The sequence below is a fragment of the Anser anser genome (genome assembly GCF_964211835.1).
Source record: "Anser anser genome assembly, chromosome: 3".
NCBI classification, from domain to species: domain Eukaryota; kingdom Metazoa; phylum Chordata; class Aves; order Anseriformes; family Anatidae; genus Anser; species Anser anser.
The window spans coordinates 21,437,155-21,463,356 of NC_139722.1; the positions used below are offsets into that span (position 1 = coordinate 21,437,155).

Here is a 26,202-nt window from a genome sequence, read left to right on the forward strand (position 1 = left end):
ACTACCTATTAACAACCTAAGATACCCACCTCTCCTGGAAAAACTAATTATTTCTGATTTTAATTAACAATTCTAAAACCAGCATTAAACATCCTAAATCAGCACACATTAAGATGAACAGTACATACAATTAGTTCAAATTCAAGCTGCAGAGCTGTAGGTCACACATATTCTTTATACATCCTTTATCCTATATATGTCTATAATCAGATGAAGGTCAAGGGGATCTGTACAAATCAGAACTTGCTAGAGCACAGCTTCGGGTTTTATATTCCTTGTACAACATGTATAAGACTTGCCATGTGTAATTACCTATAGTCTTAGTGGTTCAAAATGAGAGACGTAGTCATATAACTTTCATAACCTCCCAAAGTTGTGTGTAAATGAATAATTGGTACAATTGCCATGACACTAGCAAGTGATTCTGTTTCTGAATCTGGTATGATCCTGCTCTTCATGGGTTGGTAATTAACCAAACAAGCTTCCCACACGAAAGGTGAAATTCTAGCTGTACTGCAGTAAATGCCAAAACTGATGTCAGGATGGCCAGGATTTTATCTAGAAAATTGAATTTACTTTCTTAAAAGAGAACATATTAAATTTCCTTTCTTAAAAAACAAACAAACAAACAAAAAAAAATTTACAGTACAAAAGTTATGTAACATGCAATATCCCATTCATCAAGACCTACCTGGGGCTACCTTACCAAATAAATACTTTTAAGAGGAAGGAAAGAGCTGAAAGCAACCCTTTGTTTGTGATGACTGTGCAACTGGAACAAGAATTAACAGAACACAGGGAAGAAAAACAAACAAATCTTCAGGCACATGACTGCTCAGGTACAGTCTGGGTCACTGAAAACTAGTTTTCATACTAAATCAGTCAAATAGAAGATAATGTTTCTCCCTATGAACCTTGACAGACTCATAACCTTAGACCATCAAAGCTTCTACTAAATACTGATAATAAAATTCATTGGTGTGTTACCCAAAGGTTGACTTAGACAAGGGAAGAAAAATAAAAACAAAGAAAGAAAACACAAAACTTGTCACATAATACTTATAGGTTTCATCACATAGATTTTAATGGAGTTCATTCACAGAGTGATAAAATTGTCTGGGGTATTTGTGTCAAAAAAAAACAAAACAAAACAAAACAAAAAAAAAACACCTTCAGATTTTCAACCCCACTTGAATTTTCAGTGAATACACAGCATGATGTTTATAGATAGGCACTTTGATGTGAGCTACAGACTGTATGTTTTTAACTAACTGCTAATGTTAGCCTTCCCTTCCCCCAAAATGTCACCAGCAAGAAAAGATATAGTCTCACTTCATGGCAAATAGTTATGTCTATTGCTTAATTTTGGTGGCATGCAATGGGCTCATCAATAAAATTCATACAAAAAATGAGAATTTCTCCTGATTTTAATTATTAGTTATGTTTCATTTAGATATTCCTATTGTTGGATAAACAAATATAAAATGTTAAAGTCTGCATAAAACAAAGTTAAAATTATTGTCTTAGGAACAAAAGAAAGGTAAGAACAAACATCATCCATCAGTTAGTACTAAACAATGCAAGAGTCCAGGTCCTCTCCATCTCATCTTCAGAAGAAGAAACATACTACCAAATAGAAATGGCAATCCTTCTTATTTATTTTTTTTTTCTTCCACTGAAGGTACAGCTTCTTCTTACTTTGTCTGTCTAAGGTCCATTGACTGCTGAAAAGCATTTATCTTCTCAGGTAGGCTCAGTAAAGCCTCACATATTTCCTTTCACTCAGTCTCTAGGTAACCATGAAAAAACCTGTATACTTGACACTGCACCAGAGTTGTTTCAACTGCAGTGGAACACATTTTGTGCCATCTAAATTCTGTAGCATATCACATCTTGAAGGAAAAGGTGATTTCAGAGCTACAGGCCAAAAGTGTGGAACGATTTTCTGTAACAAGCCTCTACAGAAATTAACTCAGGGTCCAATACTGAAGAAAGAAGAAAGCTGAATTTCAGTGCATGCTACTGCAATTAGGATCAGGCTTTCTGTGCCTCCACAAGCAAACCAAAACTTTCTGCTTAATTTACAGAGTTCAGATCCAGCATTGATGAAATTAACAAGAGATGAAAGAAAACATTTTGGCAATTTCTAAAGCAAACAAGAAGTCACGATTTGCTCTAGGAGGCAGACATACCCTCTTACTTTCACAACAACTTTACTCAAGGGAGAAGCCTTATGTAGCCAAATATGCGATCATACATGTTCTTTCCCATGCCTCATTCCGAAGTAACTGTGTATTAGATACATTTCCAAGTTGATACAAAGAGGCCTCATTTCAGGTTCAGTGTTTTTATGAAAAATTGCCCTAACTTTTTTGGCAACATATGGCAATGAAGCATTTTCTTTTTCTTTTCTTTTCTTTTCTTTTCTTTTCTTTTCTTTTCTTTTCTTTTCTTTTCTTTTCTTTTCTTTTCTTTTCTTTTCTTTTCTTTTCTTTTCTTTTCTTTTCTTTTCTTTTCTTTTCTTTTCTTTTCTTTTCTTTTCTTTTCTTTTCTTTTCTTTTCTTTTCTTTTATTATTTTATTATTTATTTTGTATTTTATTATTATTTTTTTAATATTTTTTATTTTTCCTCTTCCCTTCTCCTTTGCTCTTACCCAAAGTCACTGTATGTTGACAAATCCAAGCATTAGTGGTACTTTAGCTTGGAGAGAAAGCAGGTATTGGAGTACACTGACGAAAGCTGCTGCACAGGATTCAAATAACTTGGAAATGCACATATCAGGTTTATATTTACAAGGTATCACCAACTGGGGTGAGTATTTTTTTAAGTAAATAGACCACCACTGGGACTATGTCAGCACCACATCTGAAGTGGTTTCCACTTTGCATTATCGGACGCCACCATTCCCCTGTGTCTGAGTCTGATCCTTTCTTCTGCACTCCATGTCATCTGGACCAGAAATCAGGAAACAAGGGACAAAAATGAACTCAGGTTTCCTCACAGAGCACAAAATAATCCCTTTTGGGCCAACATTTAATGGAATTCATTTTACACAGTTTAAGTCATTTCTGTGAAGACCAATTTCCTCAGTTATGTTAATAATAATCATCTAGAGTTCTGAGATGCAAAAAAGTGACTTTAATTTCTCCTTCATGGAGAAGACACTTTGGGGTTTGTTTGTTTTGTTTTGCTTTTGTCTCCTCTGGATTTTTTCAAAAGCTGAAAATTTAGCTGACTTGAAAATGCGTAAAGGTAAAGACTTTTAAAATACTGTTTTGACCAAAAAATAAGTGCATTCATCCTCAGTTATAAACACTAGCTTGCTACTAGTCATTACTCAGTGACATAAAGCAGTATTAACATTTCAACCTGGCCTCAGTACAATGCTGGTCAAGCAGCAATTACACTACAGTATAAAGTTACCATCAGGAGAAATACGGAGAGACGAAAAGAAAAGGTAAGAATATAAGACAAACTGCTTGACCTTGAGAGATCAAGCTGGAAAACATGTGCAGGAATGCTTTGAAAGTATTTCAAATGCTGGAGAACATTAATGATGCCAATATTTCTAAATGTATGGTATGACATGGCACCCTTTCCTTTGTATTGCAGCATAAATACTTGAAAGTTCTTATGGGCTGTGCTCTGTACACCAACACAATTCCACCAATGTTTGAACAAGATTTATTTCACTTCATCTTAGCTATCTAACCTGTCAACTACTTCAACCACCTAAAGTTCCTCTTCTGGAGAGACAAAGTCTTTCTGTAGTGGAAGGTGACAAATACTCATCCACCACCTATACTAGACAAGATGAGATCATCATTTTCTGGAGGTCATTATTCTTCTTTTTTGACTTTAAGAGGTTGCCTGCTTTTCTAGAGTAGATATTTCTCTCCATTGCATATAAAGGGAGCTTAGACAGCCAGCTAGGGGGAGATGACTGAACTATGTGAAGTTTCATCTTTTCATGTGAATCCCATCCTCTGTGCCTCACATCAGAGCTGTGTGACTGACCAGCAGCAGCTATCTGAGATTGACCAGGTGATATTCCTCCTCTAATGCCCAATCCATTTACTGAAAAAGTATTACAACACCATGGGAAAGCTTGCTGATATTTGCCCAAATAGTTCTTTTTGCTGCAATTTTCAGTGCTGATTCCCAGATATTCTTTCTGCTGTAATATTTATTTCTAGGGAAAAGGTTTCCTATAGATTTCCCATCTGTACCATTATCTAGGCTTGCAGCCATTATACTGCAACTGTCCTACTCTTGATAAAATTGCTCAAGTACAGCAAGAGTCTGTGAAAATTTTCAGAGAGGTCATCAGTTTACAGTCAAATATTGGATTGTGCTTAAATGCTTAAACTTAAAAATAAGCCATTTTATAATTATCTTCTGCTTTTCCATATCCAAAATATTTTCTAGATACACCATTTCCAGAGGGCTCTCATTAGATCATATAAATCAGCTTCATTCTGTATGCTCAACTTTGAGCAGCTAACAGCTGTTCTTTTGTTTAGTAGTCATAAAACCTGACTTTTTATCTTTAAGAGAAGGACAGATTGACTGTATCATAAAATATTATCATGATCACAAATTTCATTACTTCAATCTGTGCATATATTGTTGAATTTATAGTTAAATTTCTCTGACAAACAATTCATTACCATACAACCGACCACAAAAATCAAGCCATCTACATAAAACAATCTGCACTATTACAGTTAAATTGTGCAGCAGCTGGGAATGAAGGCAATTTAGATTGCCTAACAAATGGACAAATTTAATTAGTACAATAGCAATGGAACAATACCTAAAAAAAAAAAAAAAAAAAAAAAAGGAAGAACAGCAACAACAAAGCAGTTGTAATTCTTTCCATAAAGAACTCGCATTAAAGACAGTCTGCTCGGGAGTTTTGCATCCCTTTAAGCAGAGTCCTTTTGTGAAGTGCTGAGCAACCCCAGTTTTCAGTGAAAGCAGGAGGGGGCTCATGGAGCAGCATGGCTTAAAGTTCCCGTTGACTGCAAACACACACAGGTGCTCAGTCTGCTGTGGAGAAGAGCCAAAACGTATTTCTTTCTCTGGTAACCAGGAAGAATGGAAGAATATCTGCTGGGTTGTGGATTCACAATCAACTACAGCAGGACAAATGGCAAAGATTTTAATTCACAGACAGGACACAGCAATGGCAACATAAAATGCAACATGCGGAGATGTAGTTGAAATCCAGCCAGGCTGATATATAAAGCAGTGGCATCACAAATCAGCACCATTCAACTTGTACTGACAGGAGTGAAGTGATGAAAGGCAAAAGACGGTATAAATTTAACCATACGTTACCCTTTTGCTTAAAAGATCAAATGCAAGAGTCAGTTCCCTAATTTGTACACAGTGTAAAGTCAAGCTGTGGGCTTTTGTCTTTTCGACCTTGTTCTTCTGCTAATATCCTTGGTTACTGAAGGGATCCATGAAGAGGCTTTAGCTAAGTTTAGACTCATTGAAAGCAGCTCATTAGCTGTGCTCATCCCTCACTGTGAATTCCCAAAGCACAAAAAAAAATCACTCTGCTAAATTTCAGAGGTGTTAAAGATAATCCAGCCAGCCTAAGAGGCATTTTTCTTTCCATAGAATAAAACAATGCAGTATAGCTTTTGTTGCTATGTAATTTATGGCAAAGCTACAGACTGACTCTGATTGCAAGGGAGGTCCTCACAAAGGGCACTCTTTTGCCAGCCATTATTGCTTTGCCCAGGACATGCTGCACCTGCAGTACACAAAGCATGGCAGGTAGTTCCTTAAAAAGGGTGCAGGCTTTCTACAGGGCTTCTGGAAGAAAAGGTGTCATTCAGATCCAGCATAAAACTGCTCACAGCCTAAGCATTTATTACAAAATAAACCTCTAAAATCTAAGGCTACAAAGGCTCTTGGGCAGCTCTGTTGTTAGAGTACTGAGGCTAAAGTATCCTGCCGATATTCTTGCTTCTCTGGCTGTATGAGGAAAAGGGATCAGATGTTTGGCATCTCCAGCTTTGTCTGTATCGGTGAGTATGATGGGCCAGGGACTGTGGGCCCTGGGGCTAACTGGCAGGGCACACCTTGCATCCTTTGCTCAAAGAGTTTTTTAGGAACAGTCTCTGGCAGATGCTGTCGTCCAGATTGTGCCTGGGCGTTCCTTGGGGGAGAGCTAGTTGGTGCATGCCAAAACCATGCCAGGGGTTATGCGAACAGCAAGTTTGGGCAGTCATGTGCCAGTGCTGAAACTTGTGCCCTAGCCCTGTTTTATTTACCATTATAGCCTTAGTCTCCGTTTCTCACTGCCAACTCAATAATTGTGGATGCTGTTCTCTCCTCTAAATGGGATGAACCCTTTAGCAGATGGAAGACAGAGATCACAGGGTACAGTGCCAATTCTGTGACTAAATAAAACTAAAATCAGACCGTGAGTCAGTGCCAGGGAGGAGTGGGTACGATCTCCAAAAGCAGAAGGAGGCACCTGTGGCCTCGGCTGTAACACAGTCACCCGAGGCGCAGAGCTGAGTTGTCTGGTTCCAAGTCTGCTCTTCAGACAGGGCAACCATAACTTTCTGGAGGTAATTTCAAAGCTCCTTCCCCTTCAGACATTTAATGTCTGCAAGCACTTGGGCAGAGTAGTGACAGCGAAGGCGTCAGTGCAGCATGACTGTCTGGAGCTTGTAGCTGCCAGAGCAAAGCAAACACAAGGCTACCACTGGACTGTCACCATTCAAAATCAGACCTTTCAGTAGGAAAAACAGAAAACAAAACAAACAAACAAACAAAAAAACACCTTTCACTGATTTCACTGAAATCAGAATCCCATCCCTCCAACAAGTCCTGAGCAACTGATACTTGAATACTCTTTTGTAAATAAGCAATCTGTTTATTGTCCAAATAAAACCATGGCTTGGTTGTTACTTTTTGAGCACCCAAGACCATGAGCTGGAGCAAGTTATAGCAGCTCACTAATTAAGGTATAATTATTTCAGACTACAATTACTTTAATGAGGGGATCACACTGCTCTTCTCCTCGCAGCAGTGCATCACAGCCATTAGTTTAGAGCTGCAAAAAGGCCGGTTCGGCAGCTCCTGATGCCCTGGGGACTTTGCACCATTTTGCAGTGCCGCGCTCGGCCCAGCTGAACCACCTGATGACAAGCAACAGGCACCGACAGTGAGCGGGCCTGCAGGGCATCCTGGCTTGTATCAGGAATTGTGTAGATGGCAGGACCAGGGAGGTGATCGTCCCCCTGTACTCTGCTCTGGTGAGACCGCACCTCAAGTACTGTGTTCAGCTTTGGGCCCCACAGCACAGGAAGGACATCAAGGCCCAGGATCATGTCCAGAGAAGGGCTACACAGCTAGTGGAGGGCCTGGAACACAAGTCCTATGAGGAGCAGCTGAGGGAACTGGGGTAGTTTGGTCTGGGGAAGAAGAGGCTCAGGGGAGACCTTATTGCTCTCTACAACTACCTGAAAGGGAGTTGTGGGGAGCTGGGGGTTGGCCTCTTCTCACAGGTAACCAGTGATAGGACAAGAGGGAATGGCCTCAAGTTGCTCCATGGGAGGTGCAGGTTGGAAACGAGGAGACATTTCTTCTCAGAAAGAGCAGTCAGGCATTGGGATGGGTTGCTCAGGGAGGAGGTGGAGTCACTGTTCCTTGGGGTGTTTAAGAAAAGGTTGGACCTGGTGCTTAGGGACATGGTTTAGTGGGTAATATAGGTGGTAGAAGGACAGTTAGATGAGATGATCTTGAAGGTCTTTTCCAACCTTAATGATTCTGTGATTCTATGATCCCATGTGCCGAATCCCAAGCCTACGTCACGGGCATGGTGGTGACAGCCCGACAGGGCATGTTTCACAAACTCACAGTAAAACTGTTAAGTTCATCTACTTGGCAGATCCTGTCTTGTTCACAGACGAGTGCGGATAACTCTGAGGTCTTTGGGCTTGAAGCTGAGCTAATGCTTGTGAATACTGCAGGCTGCCTCACTTGCTGCTCAGCACAAGACCAAGCCTAGGGCAGCAACCATGCAAACTTCAGAAGCAGAGCTTAAATATTTCATCCCCAGTAGCAGAGAGAGCAACCCATGGCACTGAGGACATGCAAGCAGACATTGCTTGCCACACAGCCGAGCTGGAATCTTTGAAGCAGAGCACTACCTTTGAAAGGCAAAGGATTCCAACTCCCTCGAGCATATTATCCTTCAGCTGGAAAACTACAGCCTGCTCAGTCATTTAGAGACTGCCAGCAGCTGCCTTAGCACACACACAGCGTTGCAGGCCCCTGCTCTCAGCCATATATGCTTATCACCACCTACCTGCTCTTGGCTGCTCCCCACTTTTTTTTGTCCTGAAAGGATGTGGGGTGGCCACACAAGCTAACCAAATTTAGGGTTCATATTCTCAGGTGAAAATCACCCGCTGGGACAGCTTAACCCCTGATTTTCCTAGCGTCCACCTGCATGCATTGTTATTGCTGCGGCAGCACCATCCTGAGGCTGAGCCATTTCATAAAGGTCATCCTGTCCGTTTGGCTAGTGAATTATTGCTATCATATCTTTCCTGGCACAAAACCTGCCTTTGGAACATGTTCTAATAACAAAGCAGCAACCAATCTTCAGAAAATCCCACTGCTAACATTTCTGTATGCCTAATTTAAGTTGCTGCATCCATATATAGTCGGTAAAATGAAATGGCCTGATTTTCAGAGATGCTCAGCTCCTCCATGTAAGTGCCTTTGCAAGACAGATGATTTACAAGGCTGTGCTGTAAAGCTTGTTAGCTGGTGGCTCTAAAGTTTAGAAGACTAATCTAACCTGACAGAAATAGGAGTTCTGTGGAGGGACCATCTCAGAAATATTTTATATGAATACACACCTCATGTAGAGAGAGATTGTTACCTGTCCTGGACTTTCGTTTTTGTCCAGGGTTTGGAGTCCTACAGATGGTTTCTACTGGACAGAGAAATTGATAAAGAAGCCAGACACTTCTTATATGTGGTCCCATTTATTCTCAACAGCAACAGCAAAAATGCAAGCACAACATTGATTTAGCAGGGAAGCTAACAGACGTAAAGTCCTCTTTCCAGTAGCCCCATCCAGTAAAACATGACCTCCCTACGACTCCAGAGGAGGAACTGCTCATTCCCCTCCATCACAACTTTGTCTGCTTTGGAGCCACATGTGTGAGGGGAACAAAGCTTCTTTTTCCTTGGCATCAAGCTTCTTTCCTGCCTGCTAGTAAGCCTTGCATATCTCTTTTTCATAGTGTCATACAATATATGCCTTTTTCTTGTCTTTTCTCTTTTTGATTTTCTTCTGCTTTTTTCTCACATAATCAAATATGTATCAGCATGTACTCTCTTTTTTTTTTTTTCCTGGAAACTGTTTATTTCCACTCTTATCTGTGCTCAGATCATAATTATTTGCTATCTGAAATGAGTGGTGCCCTTCTGCCCACAGAAATCATAAGAAAGGTTCTCACAAGCTTTTCTGTGCCCTAGATGAAGACCTCCTTCCAGAGTCTTCCTTTGTGTGAGATGCCCTTCTCCCACAGATTTCACAGGAAATAAATAAATAAATAAATATTCCGTAGCAGCTGTGAAACTGATTCAGGACCCAAAATCAGTGTAAAAACATAATTTTCTGATGAAGCAAGAATTGGGGAAAATATCATAAATCATTCAAAATTTCCATTTTGGACAAACTCTCTAAATCAGAGGGGAACGTAATAAAAAATATGGCTTGAGTGGGGTATTTATTTTTTCTTAACAGCTAGGTGCAGAGACTGATGTTGACTTTGTGATAAGGAACATTCAACAAAATACTGATTTTAGTTACTGATTTTAGTTACTGATGAGTACCTATTCAATACTGTACTTGCATGCTCTTCAAAATTTTAATTATTCCAGTGAGTAGACAGAATATAATTTACTCTTCCCATGAGACAGAAAATGAGCAAAAGACAGACAGCAAGCTCTGTTCTTATAATTCATTAATTCATTAATCTAGTAATCTATATCCCACATTTTTGCAAATCAAATTTTTCCTGTATAGTAAATATAGCCTGGCTAGACTTCGCTTGAGTATATGTGATTTTACAAATCTCCTTTCAGAAATCCTAGACTACTCTGCTTTTTTTCCAAACATCAAAGCAGAGATCGTGGCAGCTGCCTTTTTTCTTTGCTAGGTTGGAAGTGAAAAATCCCATGAGTATATGCAGTGAAATAGAGATGCTGATCTGACAGATTTTGAGATCCTGTAGCCACTGGAAATCTGGCAGCTCACATGGAATCTGTATTGCAGATCTCTCTCATAACCTCATTTTGGGGTGTATAATAATATCTTCCATACACATCCTTCATTAATTTGGTGGGGTTTATGTTTTTTACTTCCTTTGAGTCCCCTCTACAAACTATAATATCAGCCATTTACTAATGTTTTCAGATTTGTTAAGCTTCTAAATTTTCTAATAATCTAATGTGCATTCAGTGACAGTTCTTTCCCTCTGTTCATCCCATTATCCCATTAATGCTACACTTTTTTGGGGGGGGAGAAAAAAAAAAAAAAAGTAAAGCCATTTTAAGGAAAAGTGCAGTTTCTTGCACTGCTGGTTATAGGAAACCTTGCAGCAATTGCTTGTGAACCCAAAAGCCTTTTCTTTTCAGTAGCAGCACACGTTTATTAGCAAAAGAGGCATTATGTTTGCCTGTATTCAGTGTTTTTAATCTGCTTGTTCAGGAGCACAAATTGGCAAAAGAGCTTCCCATCAACTCAAAGAATAATATAGCACGTGTCAGGGTTAGGACACTGAGTATGACCCAGAGCTCCTACTGTAGACGTTCTGTGACTGCTGTGGTCACTGTAATTTAAACTACTTTAAACACAGCTTCAAATCACGCCAAAAATCCATTCACAGTCCAAACAAAATCAAGCCTTATACAGCCACATAAAAGCATTTCTTTTCAATTGAAGGCTCCATTTTTCTGCGTATGCATTGAAAGCACTACACATTTTCATAAACTGTCATCTAGGGAATATGCTATGTAGCTGGGTAGCTGATTATAATTAGCCAGCTATTTCTGCTGTGTTACACACTGCTCTTTAATCTTACTATTTCACCTGTGTTTGGTATAGCTTAGCAGCAAATGTGCAGATTTAAGAATAGTAACTCTATTTTGTTACACAAGATGACTTCTCAATCAAACAAGAAACGTCAGACAGGACACTCATATAGTCAGAGGAAGCTGTTCAGTATGTCAAAAACTGAAATCAACCTTGGCCACATTTGTCTACAGACAATAATTGATTCAAACTTCTTTACAACTTACCATGTTTTTTCTACATTTCAGCTGCTAGGTTAACAGGACCACAACACATGCAAAACTCCCAAAGTGATATGAGCTTCCACGTATTTCATTTTGTATATTTCAAACACATCTTTAATAAAACTTCTTTTGGTGGCTTTCAATTTCTGAAAACAAAATTATTACAAAATAATAATAATAATACAGAATTATTAAAACAGATTAACTCAATCAGGTTCCATGTTAAGATAATCTAGAAAATTATGATTTCTGGACCTATTTTCAGAACTAGACAAAGACAAGAAGTTTATATTTCAGCCAGTGTTCAAAGCCCATGTGTTTACCATTTTTAGAGCCCTCCATACCTGACTTGCATTTGAATTCTTGTAATCAAGCAAGATGGGAGTAGTTATATGCTTATAGCATCTAACATATTGTGGAAATTGTCTACAAGCCATATGGAAAAGTTATATTCATGAAATAAGTAAAAGAAAAATTCTGCAAAATTCAAGATCCATGTGTTGACCCAGAGCCTAAGATATCTTCTGGCATAATGACTTCGTACTAGGAAGTTTTTCAATCCTCCTATTTATGAAATTTCTAGATGACTTTTCTTTATCATTGTATATATGCAGAAGTGTTAACACTGTTTGTTTATTTCATCTCCTGGTCTGCATTCAGCTTCTTCCAATATATCCTAACCACATGTACGATAGTTAAAAGGCTCGTGTGGATTAGCATTTCTTTAGACCATACAGTTGATGGGCTAAGGCAACAAACGCATGTAAATATATAAAGAATAACTCATATTGTAGTGTACCTTAGTTATTCTGCTTTAAATAATTCATCAGCTTTCAGCCTTCGTAGGGGACTTCTCACCCATTAAAAAAATATGCTTTTTACCATATCTCACATTGGGCACCAACAGCAGCAGGCTCTCCCTGTAGGTAGAACTGGATAAAAAGCTGGACTAGATTAGATTTAAAAGATAAAACAAGAATGGGAAGAAAGAGAGGAAAGATTAAAGGATCTAAAAAAGATACCATGGTAACTTGGGCAGAGAAGGTACCAGAGGTATTTTTGGCTTGTTTCATGTAAGTGTGAAGGTCAGAATAAGTCTCAGTTGATATATTCTTCCAAATAATGTTTTGAAGTGGCCAGAACACCTCAAAACTCACAGAGAAGATGGATCTCTTAAAGGTCCTCCTGTCCTTCCCACTTTCCTTTCACTGTCATTCTTCCTCTCTTTCTTTCTACATCATATTCAGTTCAAAGTACAGATTTAGGTTCCAATTCAACTTCTGCTCATCAAATACAGAAAATGAGCAAACGTGTGCACTTTTATTAGTCCTAATTTGAACAAGGATAACTATCTGATTTAGGACTGTGAATCCCTTGTGGAAAAAGGTATACTGGTATAAATCCACCTAAGGAAGAATTAGCATTAGCTATGTTGGTATAAGCAGTTTTAAATAAATATGCTAGTCTTTACTTGGACAAAATTACTGCAAGGAAACAAAACTGAAGTGAGGAAGCCTATTGATTTCAATGGCATTGCTTATGCGAATAAGCTACTAAATGAGAAAACAGTGGAGCTACCTGTTGTTCAAAATGGTACTGCTTTCTTCTGACTAAAAAGAGATCATTGACTGAGTAGAAGGGTAATCATACTCACAAGCTGTCCTAATTTTTAAGATGTTAATGAAATATCCTTAAAAATAAGGTAATGTCTCAAAGAAAATCCACTAGTGCTCCTTCTCTGCAAAACAGAACTGGATTATCTGATTGCTTTTCTGCTGCACTCTTAGCTCTTCTAATTCTAAATGAATACAGTTGTCTCCTGCACAGCAGCTATATGTCCTTGTGTTCCTAGCAGAAGCCAACACATTGCACTTAGAAAGTAGGTAATTAGAGTGAGTAAAAATATTCCCGGGAAGGTGGGGGATGAAGGGGGCACGATACACCACATATTTATCTGGATTTCAGTTGTTGTAAGCAATATTTTTATTTCCAGAAGTGTTATATGTGGTAGCTTATAACAAACAAATCACAATACCCAATATGATGGACTGTATGTAAAATAAACCAAAATGGAGGTACTGGCAAATTTCATGCCACTAATAGAAATATGTCTAGTCAATGTCAGGGTATTTCAGTTAAATTTGGATATAAGAAATAGTTTTCATGAATAGAAAACACTGTAATGTCACAGACAAGCAGAAACAGCAGTACTTATCAAGTGAAATGTCAGCATGTAAAGCATATTAGAATCATGGAATGGTTTGGGTTGGAAGGGACCTTAGAGATCATCTAGTTCCAACACATGTTCTATATGTACTGTGGACATTTATCTTAGAGGGTATCCATCCTGTTTAGATTAAGTATCTGGTGTTTGATTTGTGGAAGAAGATCACTTCAATAAAGATGTAAAAGCTTTCTACCATTTGTTCACATAACATTTTACTCCTCGTTGTCAAATTCTGGGATCATTATTTATAGATAAGGGAATCCTGGATTATCACACAAGAAGGAGAGAGTTCTTCATCTGTTCATAATTTATTCTAGTCCTGCTGCTAGTTTTGGCAGTTCAACCATTAGACACAGTCAGACAATAAAAGCTCACAGCACGGTGCATATCTGTAGAGTTTTGCTCTGTTTTTGCAATCTTGGCAATAACATTCTTCTGTTAAGTAGGGGCAAAATCCTGCGTACCCTGCAAACATGTTTCTAGGTCAGCTATGTGCATTACCTGTTGTTGAAACAAATATGAGCCACATATAACCAATGATAGAATCTGGTGTTTTATCTCCAAAAAGTTTATTTTTATTCAGCTTCAGAATAGTGTTCAGATATGAGATAATAAGCAAAACAAAATCCAACTTTTAAAAGACTAAATGTGTTCTACTCTCACATATTTTGTCATTTTATCCTTATAATCACAGCTATGCCTACAGATCCAAAAGATAATTAACTATGTATGTTAACCGACACTCTGACTAGGAGCTGACAGAAGTTATTGATTAACAGAAGTCATCACATATGCACAGAGGTTAACTTTGCCCTGTGGTTCTGTTATCAGTCTACTTTTCCAGTTCCTTTCCTAGCAAAGGATTTACAGGGAAATTTTGACAAACTCTTTGACTGCCTCTGCTAAAACCAAGTAATTCCCATTTCCCATCTTCAAAAAAAAAAATCCGTGGTTTTTACCTAAGCCCCCAGATAATTTTTTTCAATGGAGGGAGTGCAGCCTGATCCATCCCACTGAACAAAGGGATGGCAATGCAGATCTCAACGCACTACCTGACCGTGAGTACCGAGGCCTTGTGTCTGGGTGCTACCAATTACACTTAAAAGATGCAGAGCACTTTCAACACTAAATGAGAAATGCAACTTCTCTTCAGTGTTTACACATTCTTTAAAGTGGTCTAGAAATGTAGAATGCATGGGCAGGCTTGAAAAGTGCATCAAACCTTCATATGCAGCTTTTCCCAAGGGGGAAAAATCTATCATTTTTGTTGGGACTTCTGCTGAGCGAGGCTAATCCTGCTGTGATGAACTTAAATGGCAGCAAGAAAAAAAGATTCTATTAGGCATTAGGGCAAACTTTTTAATGACAGGGATAGTAAAGCACTAGATGGATTGTCAGGGACATTGTTGAGTATCCATGATGAGAAATCTTTGAAAAACAAAAATCTGATGCTATGGCTGATGATGTCTTGGGGCAGGCAGCTTAAATAGATAATATTTTGAGGTTACCTCCATAATCCTCTGTTCCTTAACTTACTATGAGGACTGTGAGCAGAACAGGTCCCCTCAGCCTGGTTTAAGCATGTCCTTTGCATCTGACCATGTGCTGTGGACAGCATCACAAAACAGACTGCAGCAGTAATTGAGATGAGGTCCCCACTGGGACCTCAAGCAGACATGCAAAAAGTGTTGCAAGTCAAGATAGCTAAGGTGAATCTTCACACTAATGAGCGTGAGGCACAAGACACAGGGACAGATACAATTAGAGTTTAACAGTAGAAGAATTATGTGAGACTCCCCTTTCTCAATCTCAAAAGGGGGGAAAAAAAGGACTGCCTGTAAGTTTTATAAGAAAGCCATTTACTTACTGTTAGCAAATGTTCTCTTTCTACACTTTCTGCACAGCCAGAGCGCAAAAGAGCTCTAGACTTTGTTTGTTTTTCCATCAGTTTCTTGCTGGCCTTATTCTAAAGAGGATATAGAATTGAATAGGAACAGCAGGGTGGAAGACATCTATTAGGACTGAAGAGAAGTGTTGACATTTTTAGGAGGAAGTGTGAGAAAAGCTTTGTAGGATGCCATGAATGAGTGGAAAGCCTGCACCATCCTGTGCGTTCTTCAAAACAGGCTTCAGAAAGTGCTTATTACATTTAAATATAATCATGAAGATGGCAACAGTCTTTAATTCAATACCTTTAGATACAATGCAGGTGACAAGTGGTCACTATCATGTTGAGAATATTTAGTCCTCTTCATGAATTACAATAACATGCATAATTCCTACTATTTGTGTATTTATATCCTGAACAGATGGATTTCCTTGCCAGTCAAACTGGTAATCTCAGTTAGGATGCCAAGATTGGAAAGAGCCCTGCTAGGACAAGTGAGTATCGCTGGTTGTTTGTTTGTTTGTTTGTTTTCATTTCTGCTCCAAGTATAATTTAAAAACAAATAAACAAACAAACAACAACAAAAACAGGCTGGAGTACATTTCAAATGGAATGAAAAGTAGAGGAGAGGAAATAATGTTTTTTCCACATGTGCTGCAAAAGAGAGACAAATAGATAGGGAGAAATATCATCAAATTTACATTGCCAAGACTAGACAGTAAAAACTTTTACAAACCCTGTGATACAGAGCCAAAGATATTCTATAACTAATCTAATTTAGGCATCTAACATCTGAAGGGATAACAGTTTAATGCATTCTAGTTTGAATAGTGTTTGATTCAGACTATGGAAGGCACAGATGGGAGTTTTCAGTTTCTTTTCCAAGGCAGGGTTTCTGACCTGTCCAATGACTGATCCCAAGATAAAAGAAAGGATAGTGAAACAAGGACTGGAGTTGCATTTTACAAAAAGTGAAGGAAATTCTCAACACTAGCAGAATGCATCTTCACTGACCAAGACAGCAATACAGCTATGCAGTGAAAGACTCATTAATGTATCAATAGCCACAGCATGTGGTTGGTTTGGTTTTGTTTTGTTTTCCTCTTTGCTCCTTGTATCAGTAATGAAGCTTAAAAAGTACATTTCAATAAAAAGACAGAAAGCAAACATCTTTCAGTGTACTATATTCACTTTGGGAGGCCTGTAACCTTCCTGTCTTCAAGGTCAGCAGTCTCATTAGCTTTGCAGCGGCTGAGCTGCAGTGAATAAGCCAACTACACAAAGCCCTCTGAAAATGCAGCTGGGTACAGTACTTCAACACTTAAAAAAAAAAAAAAATTGATCAATAATTACTACTCCCACAGTAAGACAGCCATGAATTATTCTAAACTATCTAGAGTGCACTCAACTTAAATATTTATTTTTGCTGCATTCCTTTTGAAGCATCTAGAAGTTGTGTTGTTGAACAGAATTGGTTTATCTATTTTAGACTAAAAAAAAGCAAGAGAGAGAAAAAAGCCAACAAAGCATAATATATTATTTCTCACAGACTGCCTAAATTTCTCAGTTAGACAAATAAGTCATAAAGCTGTGTATTTTTGCTTTTAGGATTAGAGTTTTCTTTATGAACATGTGCGTGAAAATACATTCATGTCTGTGATACTGATATATTCAGTTATACATGGACAACGAATAGAGATATATGACCTTAATTAGAAATGATGTAAGTCTAAATAAGTGGACATAATCTGATGTCAGCTGAGATCATGAAGATGCAGAGAAAAAAAAAATATCAGAAAAGATGGCAGAAAGTAGATCTAGAAATCTGGACTGATGGAGCAAAGTCTACTTGACATCGTGGACATCTTTTCTGCTATAATTTTATCCTTGTAATCCATATGGATGCAAACTTCATGAATGTACATCCTTATAGCCTTACTGGAATACACTATTTTTTTCATGCAGAGTTAACATCACTATTTTCTCTCATAATTTTCTTTTTGTTAAAGAATAGTGCAGTAGTGATAACCAGATAGCTTTCCAAACTTGTTCTCCAAAAAATTGTACAAGCAATTTTTCATGCCCCCCTAATAATAATCAAGAAATTTAAAGTCAGCTTTAGCCTTCTCTTCTTATGTTTTCTCCTTTTTTCTCCCACCTTAGTTAACCCTTCCTCAAAGCCTTGTCTCTGCCTAAGTTGGTGCTGAGCCTGTCCTCCAAGTCTATGGCAGAGTGAGTCAGAGGAGATCTCTGCAGATCCTCTGCACTTGCACTGATGCTGACTCAGCAGAGATTTCTGCACAGCTAGGCTGCAAGACTTAAAATTCCATATAATGCAGCAGAATATATCACTTCACAGCAACATTTTAATAAGAGTTTTAGAAATAGGCTAATAAACTGAGCTCCTAATGAAAAGAAGAGAGAGAGAAGAAGACAAAAATATAATATATAAAAATTATCTTTAAATTTACTGCTTAATCATATGTTCAGCTGCTCATTAATTTGCTGTAATAATATATCGGGCCTTTTCTGTTATTAATTCATGTACTTTATCAATGACAATGGTTATTGTCCATCATTATATGTACACATACAAATGAATAGAGAGATAGGGATTTTCTCTTTTTTTTCATTTTGAGTTCTCAAGGCTTATAGAGACTGCAGTTTTCCAAAGACGGAGTTTTCAGCACTTTCAGCAGTAAGCATTCCTATCAGCGAAGGCTCAGAAAATGAGGGACTGTTATCTTTCAATGTCAGATCAACTTCTGTGGGCAAAACATTTTAGTCTAGAGCACAAGAAAGAATTATCGTGTAAAACTCACAAAGGAGTATGCAGGTGCTCCAACTCACTCTGCTAAATGCACATCCTTCATCAAGAGGAGGAGAAGGAATGACATCCTAGAAGAGTGATTGTATGGGAGACACCTGAGAGTGCATCACTAGAAGTTAGCTTCATGTTGTCTGGCCATACCTACAAATCAGCCAGGAAAAGCTGCATTAGCCTGCTAGAACTGGAGAGGGATTCTCTGAATACGATTTCAAAAGATGATTTGCTGAACTTGATACTGGATAATTTTCAGCCCCACTTTAACTCCTGTAAGACAAAACTCAATTTTGTGTCTGAAACACAGGAATGGAAGTGCAGAGATCAGGAAGTTCCTCCTGGATGAGCACCAAGGCTTTTGTGAAAATGACAAATATGGACATCACAGGTGGAGTAAGAGCATTCATTCTTAAGATACCACAAAGAATTCATATGAGCTTCTACCATGGCAGAAGTTTTGCCTCTCTCTGTTCTCCACACTCAGCATATTAGCTCATGGGATGCGTGGCAAAGAATCCTGATAAAATCACATTGATTTTTTATGTACTAAGGTTGCCAAACACTAATCTGCAAAGTCTTTACAAGGGCATATAGTGATAGGACAAGGGCTAATGGCTTTAAATTGAAAGACATTAGATTTAGATTAAATATAAGGAAAAAATTCTTCATGATGAAGGAGGTGAGGCACTAGAACAGGTTGTCCAGAGAAGCTGTGGATGCCCCATCCCTAGAAGTGTTTAAGGCCAGGTTGGATGGGGCTTTGAGCAACCTGGTCGAGTGGGAGGTGTCCCTGCACGTGTCAGGGGGTTGGAGCTAGGTGGTCTTTAAGGTCTTCCAACCCAAACCATTTTGTGAGTCTACGAATCTTGGGATAGCATTACTTTCTTCTGCCAAAGCACTTAATCTAAATGCTGCTATAATTTAATGAAGAAAATGTCACTTTGAAGGGTGCCTGGAAAAGGGATATGTATAAATATTTATTCCATGAATCAGAGAGATAACAGTATGACAAAGCTATTCCAATAAAATAACTGCCAATTGTGCAACCATTTTTCCCCCAGTGGGATGTCTTGGAATCAGTAGAAAAATCCGCCCAGCTCAACATCAGGTAAGAAAATATGAAATCTTTAATTACAAAATTCCTCCTTTAGCATTTTGCTGAAATTATTAAGGGATTTCTGTGAACTGCAGTTGTTTTCTTTGGCATGCAACCTGGATCTGGAGGTTTTTTACTTCTTGATGCAAGTGGCTGTTGAAATCAGGGCAGAAATAATGAGGACTAAAGCACACAAGCTGTGGCAGGCCTTTTATTATTTCACTGAAAAATGAAGGGGGAGGCAGGGAATATATTATGAGTAATGTGTTTCTCAAGTTTTAAGAGTAAAAAAATAAAATAAAAATACTAGAAATACGGTGGGAAACACCATGGAAGATCACATCAGAATTATGAAAGCCACACAGCATTCTATTCTGGGGCACAGAAGAAAAAGTCTAGCTGAAAATAAAGAAAACTGCAAAATTCAGGTCCAATGACCCAATGGTAAGAGCACAATCCAGGATGTCTGCTTTTTAGTACTGCCTGGTTTCTCATGCCAGCTGGGCTGAGAGGTGCACGAAGCTCCCCAGAACTATGAACACTTTTTCTACTAAGCAAGACAGTACCCGGCAATGGTCCACTCGTGCACAGAAGCTGGTAGAAAAATGCAGTTCTGCTCCTGCAAGGCCTCTGTACGTGCCCAGGTCACACAACTTCAGATTGTCTTTATTTTTAACTTCCTTTATCTGTGCTGACCTGATTGTGTTCCTGCTTATATGCTGTCTTTGTCATAAGGCTGGAGGCTACTCTTCGTCTTACTCTGCCCCTGCCTGGATCCACCTCCCACCACCATCTCCCTTGCATGGAAGTTAGAGCACTATCTTGGGAAGAGGAACTACTGCTCATAAATGTCTCAGAAATAGATTTTTCAGTCCCTGGTGACAGTTCAAAACCCACCACCTCCCTCAACAGCTCCTTTTCAACAGGAGGGAGCCTCAGCCCCATAGGTATTCACCCTCTTGAGAAGCCTTCAGCATCTAGCTCTTGCCCAGGCAGCAGCCCTGCATGCATTCAGCATGCAGGCTCTTGACAGAAGCAGGGCTCGTAGAATAACTTAGGTTGGAAAAGACCTTTAAGACTATCAAGTCCAACCATCCACTACCAGGTCCATCACTAAACCATGTCCCTAAGCATCACATCCACACATCTCTTAAATTCCTCCAGGGACGTTGACTTCACCACCTCCCCAGGCAGCATATTCCAATGCCTAGCCACCCCTTCTGTGAGGAAATCCTTCCTGATATCAAATCTAAACTTCTCCTGGTGCAACTTGAGGCCATTTCCTCATGCCCTATCACTTCTCACCTCCGAAAAGAGACCAACCCCATTCATACTTCAGAATAGTCCTTTCTAGTAGTTTCTTTATCCTGTGCTCATGATAAGTAGCATTATTGAGTAATATATCTTTCAAGATTTCCAAACCTCCTGTACTGCCATCACTTCCCAACATTTTTGCAACCTTTAACTGAAACTTAATGGAAAATGCATTAAGGTAATGTTGTTCTTTGGCTTGTATGTAGGCCTTCAACCATGGCCTTGCAGACTTATTGAAGGTGGCAGTTTGGGAAGTCTTTTTTATTTTCTTGCAAGTTTTTAAATGAAGATTTATTCTTTCACGATTTCCCTGTATCACAGAGAGCAGCATGACTGGAAAGTCTGTAGTGTTATCTCTTGAAATTGAAATCAAATATAGCAGAAAATGAGAAGAGGGACACAGAAATCACAGCCCTGGCCGATGGGCAGAGAGTCACTTCCTGAGTAATGGCTGCTCTTAGGTCAGCCCTTTTCTTGCAGTCAGAAACTCCTGGATCAATGTGAGCAGCTTCACACCTCCTGTCAACAATGACTTTTTTCCACAGACAAATGTCTCTGCTAGAAGATGGGGCAGCTCAGCAACATCAAGCAGACCGGTAGAGAGCAGCAGCAGCCCTTTCAGGAGCATATGGTAGAAACAGCTGAAGGCAGCATTTCAGCTGCTTGGCTGTGTGAGCCGTATCTCCATGGAGAGAAAATCAGTCACCTTCTAAGATTAGATCCACCTCTGCTAAGTATTCCTTGCACACCCTCTGGTGAACACACACACAAGGTGGCAAATTCCACATGCTGAATTCACACACTCCTATTTGAAAATAAGGAGAACGGGAATTGGGTGCACATGCTGACAGTGTTTATGGAGAACAGAGATACCATACAGAGATGACTGGGGAGTTCATCCATACACCAAACCATGGACAAGGGAGCACCTGCCCAGGAAAGCAGGAGCTTAGCGGTCCATGCCTCCTGGGATGCTTCTCTTCCAAGGCATGGGGACAAGAACATTTGGAAAGGCTACAGAGCAAAATAAAGGTGCAGAACAAGAACTGGCAGGTCCTGGTGATCTATAAGGACATCTAATTCTTTTAGTGTTCGTACTGCTTGTATTCTGCAGGCACCAGAATCACTCAGAAACACAAGGCTAGCAATCTCCACCACGACTAAGTACAACAATAGGAGACTTTCTGCTTTGCGGATTTTCCACACTGTTAACCAAACCTGTACAAAGTGATGCTGTTAACAAGTAGTTAAGTGTGTATTCTCCCCATTGAATGTCAGCTTCCCCCATAATTGCAATTGCTACAAAGCCTGCAACTTTAAGAGGTGCTATTCACTGTGCACAGTAGAGGTCAAACCTTACCCAAAATGATTTTCTTACCACTTTGTCTAAACCACCACTCTTCACTTCCCTTTACAGACTTGCTCTTTTATTGATGAGAAAGAAAACTCTCATTTTTAGAGTGACAACAGAACTATTTTTCACCCATTTACTGTAGTATTAACCTGGAGAAACTATTGACATCAATAATGCCGAACGTCAAAAGAGGAAAATCAGGCCCCAGTGGCTCACAAAGGATTTAAAGGGATCACTGGTTCTGAAAATGAGTAATTGAGTTTTCTGTGTCACCAGTGGTTTTACTTTTCCATCAGAAATGCAAGCTTCTTTTTCAAGACTGTTTTTCAAAATGTCTCTAAAAGGTCAGTATACTCTATGCTCAGCCATCTCCTGGTGGGTGCTAGTTAGCAGACACTTTAAGTCAAGCAAAAGATGTAAGGCAAATAATTTTGTCTTCTCATCTCCATTTTAAGAAAGGCCACTTAATTAAAGCTCTACTTATGAGATTCTGAGCAGTCTGTAGATCACTAAATGCATGATTCTTTGGTCTGCTTATTTATGCAAAATCCTACTGATGGATTTCATGTGCTTAAGCAAAACCTTCCAATGGAACATTTTTAAACTGCTGTTCATATGTAAAAGTATTTCATGAGGAAAAAAAAAGTAAGTTTTCTGGTTCACAGCATGCATTTGAACTCTGTTCTGAACTGCAGACTTTACAATAAATACTGTCCAGAAACACAGAAAAATTCCCAATGATTCCAGAATGAACAACACGCTGAAATAAACCCAGAGCTTCAAGAGCTGACATTAGTCATGTGTATTCTGAACAGCTGTCATATAAATCATTCCAAAACTTTAATCTTTAGTCCCACATTTTGTTCCTTTCTAGTTATTATTTTTTCCCGTTGTTCAAATTCCCAATAATAAAACCAAACAAACACGTCTTCTTTCTTATCAAAGCCAATAAATTTCTTGGCTTCTTGCTTCACATCTCAGCTGCCATATCACCATTTAACTTCACTCAGCCAATTCTAAATCATATAAGAAATTCATGACTGTTAAAGTTGCCTTAAGTTATTTATTGGACGTGATATATTTACTGTGTGACTGGTTGATTTTTTTTTTTACTTTTTTTTTTAACAATGTGATCACAAGCAGATATCAATTTCAAAAAATGTTTCCTGTTCATAAGCATTTGCCTTAAAAATGTATTAAAAGAACTTCTAATCTACTGGCCATTCACTAGCAAGGTACTTTGGCTATTTATTAGATGCTATTCATATTAAAGGATCAGTTCCACAACTCATATTGCAATGTAACTTGGCTACCTACTGGCTAATTGGAATCCTTTCAAGAATATTAACCCTGAAGCTCAGGATATTCATATCAGCTTTTAGCTGCATGACATGTCTGCAACTAAACAGGCCAAATATAACTGTAGCATAAGAACTATGCTCTGAAATTTGTTTCACGTTTAGGATATAGTTTATTGACATATCTTTTAGGAAATATTTTTAAGCTTGATCATAATCCAGTTCATAATCAATCAATATGTTTATAGCATAGACTTGCAAACCAAAGTGCAAATCTACAGACCTCCAGCAAGCCATTATGTAAAATGGGATATATTCCAGCAGAATTTCTGTTTCATTTATGGTGCCATGCTCTACTCAAAGAAATCAGGTCCCTTTGGTTTCTGCATATTTAACCTCAGAATTTAGCTACTAATGTACTGAGAAAAAAATATCAAAATGTTAATGAGAAACCTTTTATCTTTTGGAACAGTAATTGTCCTAAAGGGTACAGAAACACTTGGACTACTAGATCATTATACCAAAACTGTCACAATGTTTTTAGCTCCACAAAAAAAAAAAAAAAAAAAAAAAAAACACTGATCTAATTACATGGTCTTTTTTTTGTGCTGTGGTGGTTTTCATTAGTGACTGTGCCAGGACTAAATGTATCTACATCTATCCACATATAAACCTGTTTGATCCTGTCAAAGGGTGCATAAATATCCAATCACTTAAGAATGAGAACAAGTGGTAAAAATAATAAAATGCCTGCTCTAACAGAGGGGAATGGACCCAATAGATTGTTTTCTTCTATAGCCTTGAGCAAAAGCCATAAAACACTTTGAACTTCAGAATAACTTCCTGAAAAGGGACCCTCCCCTTCCAACCTGGTATTTCATAATGCCTCACTAAAGGAAGTATCCACCCAGTACTTCCCAGGCAATCGCCCACTGCGGCGGTCCTCACATTCTTCTGTCACTCACCCACGCTTCAGGATGCAACACGGGTCTCCCGCACGCTATCTCAGGGCCTCTGGTTTAGACTCCCCTCTGCATACCTGCCTACATGCACACAAAGCCCACTCCCTCCTGCTCACATTAGGGGCAGAAAGCACACAACAGCCACCCTGTCCCTACAGAAGTACCTGCGTTCGCCCCTCTGTCATGGACAGTCTGGAGGTGTTTGCATGGCAGCCAGAGCTCAGGCCGTGCTTCCCAGCCCCTGGTGGTTCATCCTGACCTCCTCACCTGCATGGGGTTACAATTTCTCCCCCCAATAGGGAGCACTAGCTCTTGGAAACACCCGTCTTTATCTTGAAAGGTATTGGAGTTGGTTCTGTTTCCCCCTTCAATAAATTTTGAGGCCTTTTTGTTATTTAACAGAGGCTGGGATTCAGTTTCACATCAAGAGATGCAAATATATGGGTGTTCAGCCTGCAGAGAGGCTCTCAGGACAGTCACTGTGGCCAGTGGACTCCAGCATCAGTCCAAACTGAGCAGGCCCTGTGTGTGTCCTTTGCAATACCCTGCAGAATCCAGACCCCTGCATGGGACTGGGACAGACATGACACAGGACTCACATGAGATCCACACATCCCTGGGGAAACAAGCGCTCAGCCAGGGCACAACACGATGTTTAAAATGACACTAAATATTTACACTTCTGTAGTTAAATTCTGCTTGAACTGTTTTGAGGGTTAGACGAGACATTCTTTAGGCTCTGCTGACTGAACTAACTACATCTTTCTTGACTATACTAGAGACTTTACAGACTTTGTGATATTGTACATATCTACAGGTATAACCCTATTTATAGATGTCTTAATGTCTGTACTGAATCCCAGTGTGAATACTTAGGAATAAAGTTTTGAGCCAAAGCAGTCCGATAATTATCTTAATTTATACCACTGAGGCCATTGACAAAAGCAGAATTTACCTTTAATTACTCTATTTCTGTAATGTGTTCTGAGATATTTTGAACATGTATAAAGAAATGCAGAACGCTTCTCACCCTTATTGTTGGAAATAATAAAATAAATAAAATAAAATAAAGAACTAGGCCAAAAGCAACAGATTCACCCTACCTTTGTAAGGCAGCCATGCTAAGACCATGCTAAGAAAATAACCATGTTGTGCTTTGTGGTAAAGAACGGCCAGTAGAAAATGTCCAGATTTCCCATCCCTCCTGTACGAGTTGTAGGAGGTTACCTGAGAACACCTGCGCTCCTCCTCTAGAGTGTGTGGTTGTTGCTTGTCCTTGCTACAGCTGACCAAGGTATGTACCTTCAGGCAGATAAAATGTAAGTGATCTGCAACCTCCTCTGGCCCTCCCTTCCAAATGCTGCCTGAGATGGTGCCAGCAAGTCGGACTGCATCTCACATACTCTCACATACTCTCACTTCTTTCCTGATGAAACCAATTAAAGACCAAGCCCCAGCTTGCCAATGAAACCCAAAACAAAAGGCTTCACTCTATTTGGGCAGGAGCTGCAGCTGCTGTCAGTTAGGGAGCCAGTCGGCCGAGAGGGCTAGCCTTCAGCCCTTGGTGCCATTTGTGTTTACAGGAGAAGTCTGGAGGGAGACGCCGGTGGAGCCAGCCCTAGCCTGCCACATGTGCTTCGGGAAACAGAGCCCAGGCGTACACATTCAGATCTGACTGGTCTGGCAGAAAGCTTTCCATGACAGGACTGTTCTCTTCTGGGAATCTGCATCTCCTTTCCTTACAAAAGTTGATCAAAGGAACCATGATTCACTTAAGGTTTGTTCCACTGTAAATAAACCCAAAGCCATAACCACAAACACTTCACATGTGCTATTTAGCAGTATGTGAGCTATATCCCAGTCCCTTTTGGCTTTTTGCAACTAGTCCAGGA

At 39.2% G+C, this 26,202-nt stretch overlaps 1 long non-coding RNA gene across 1 annotated transcript; it reads right to left on the reverse strand.

Moving 5' to 3' along the window:
• Window positions 1–269: 269 nt before the first annotated feature.
• LOC310896575 lies at window positions 270–25,815 on the reverse strand. Its single transcript, XR_014581626.1, has 3 exons — window positions 25,538–25,815; window positions 11,351–11,493; window positions 270–2,950 (listed from the first exon to the last, which is right to left on the reverse strand). It is a non-coding gene; the product is annotated as an uncharacterized lncRNA (long non-coding RNA).
• Between the last annotated feature and the right edge of the window lie 387 nt (window positions 25,816–26,202).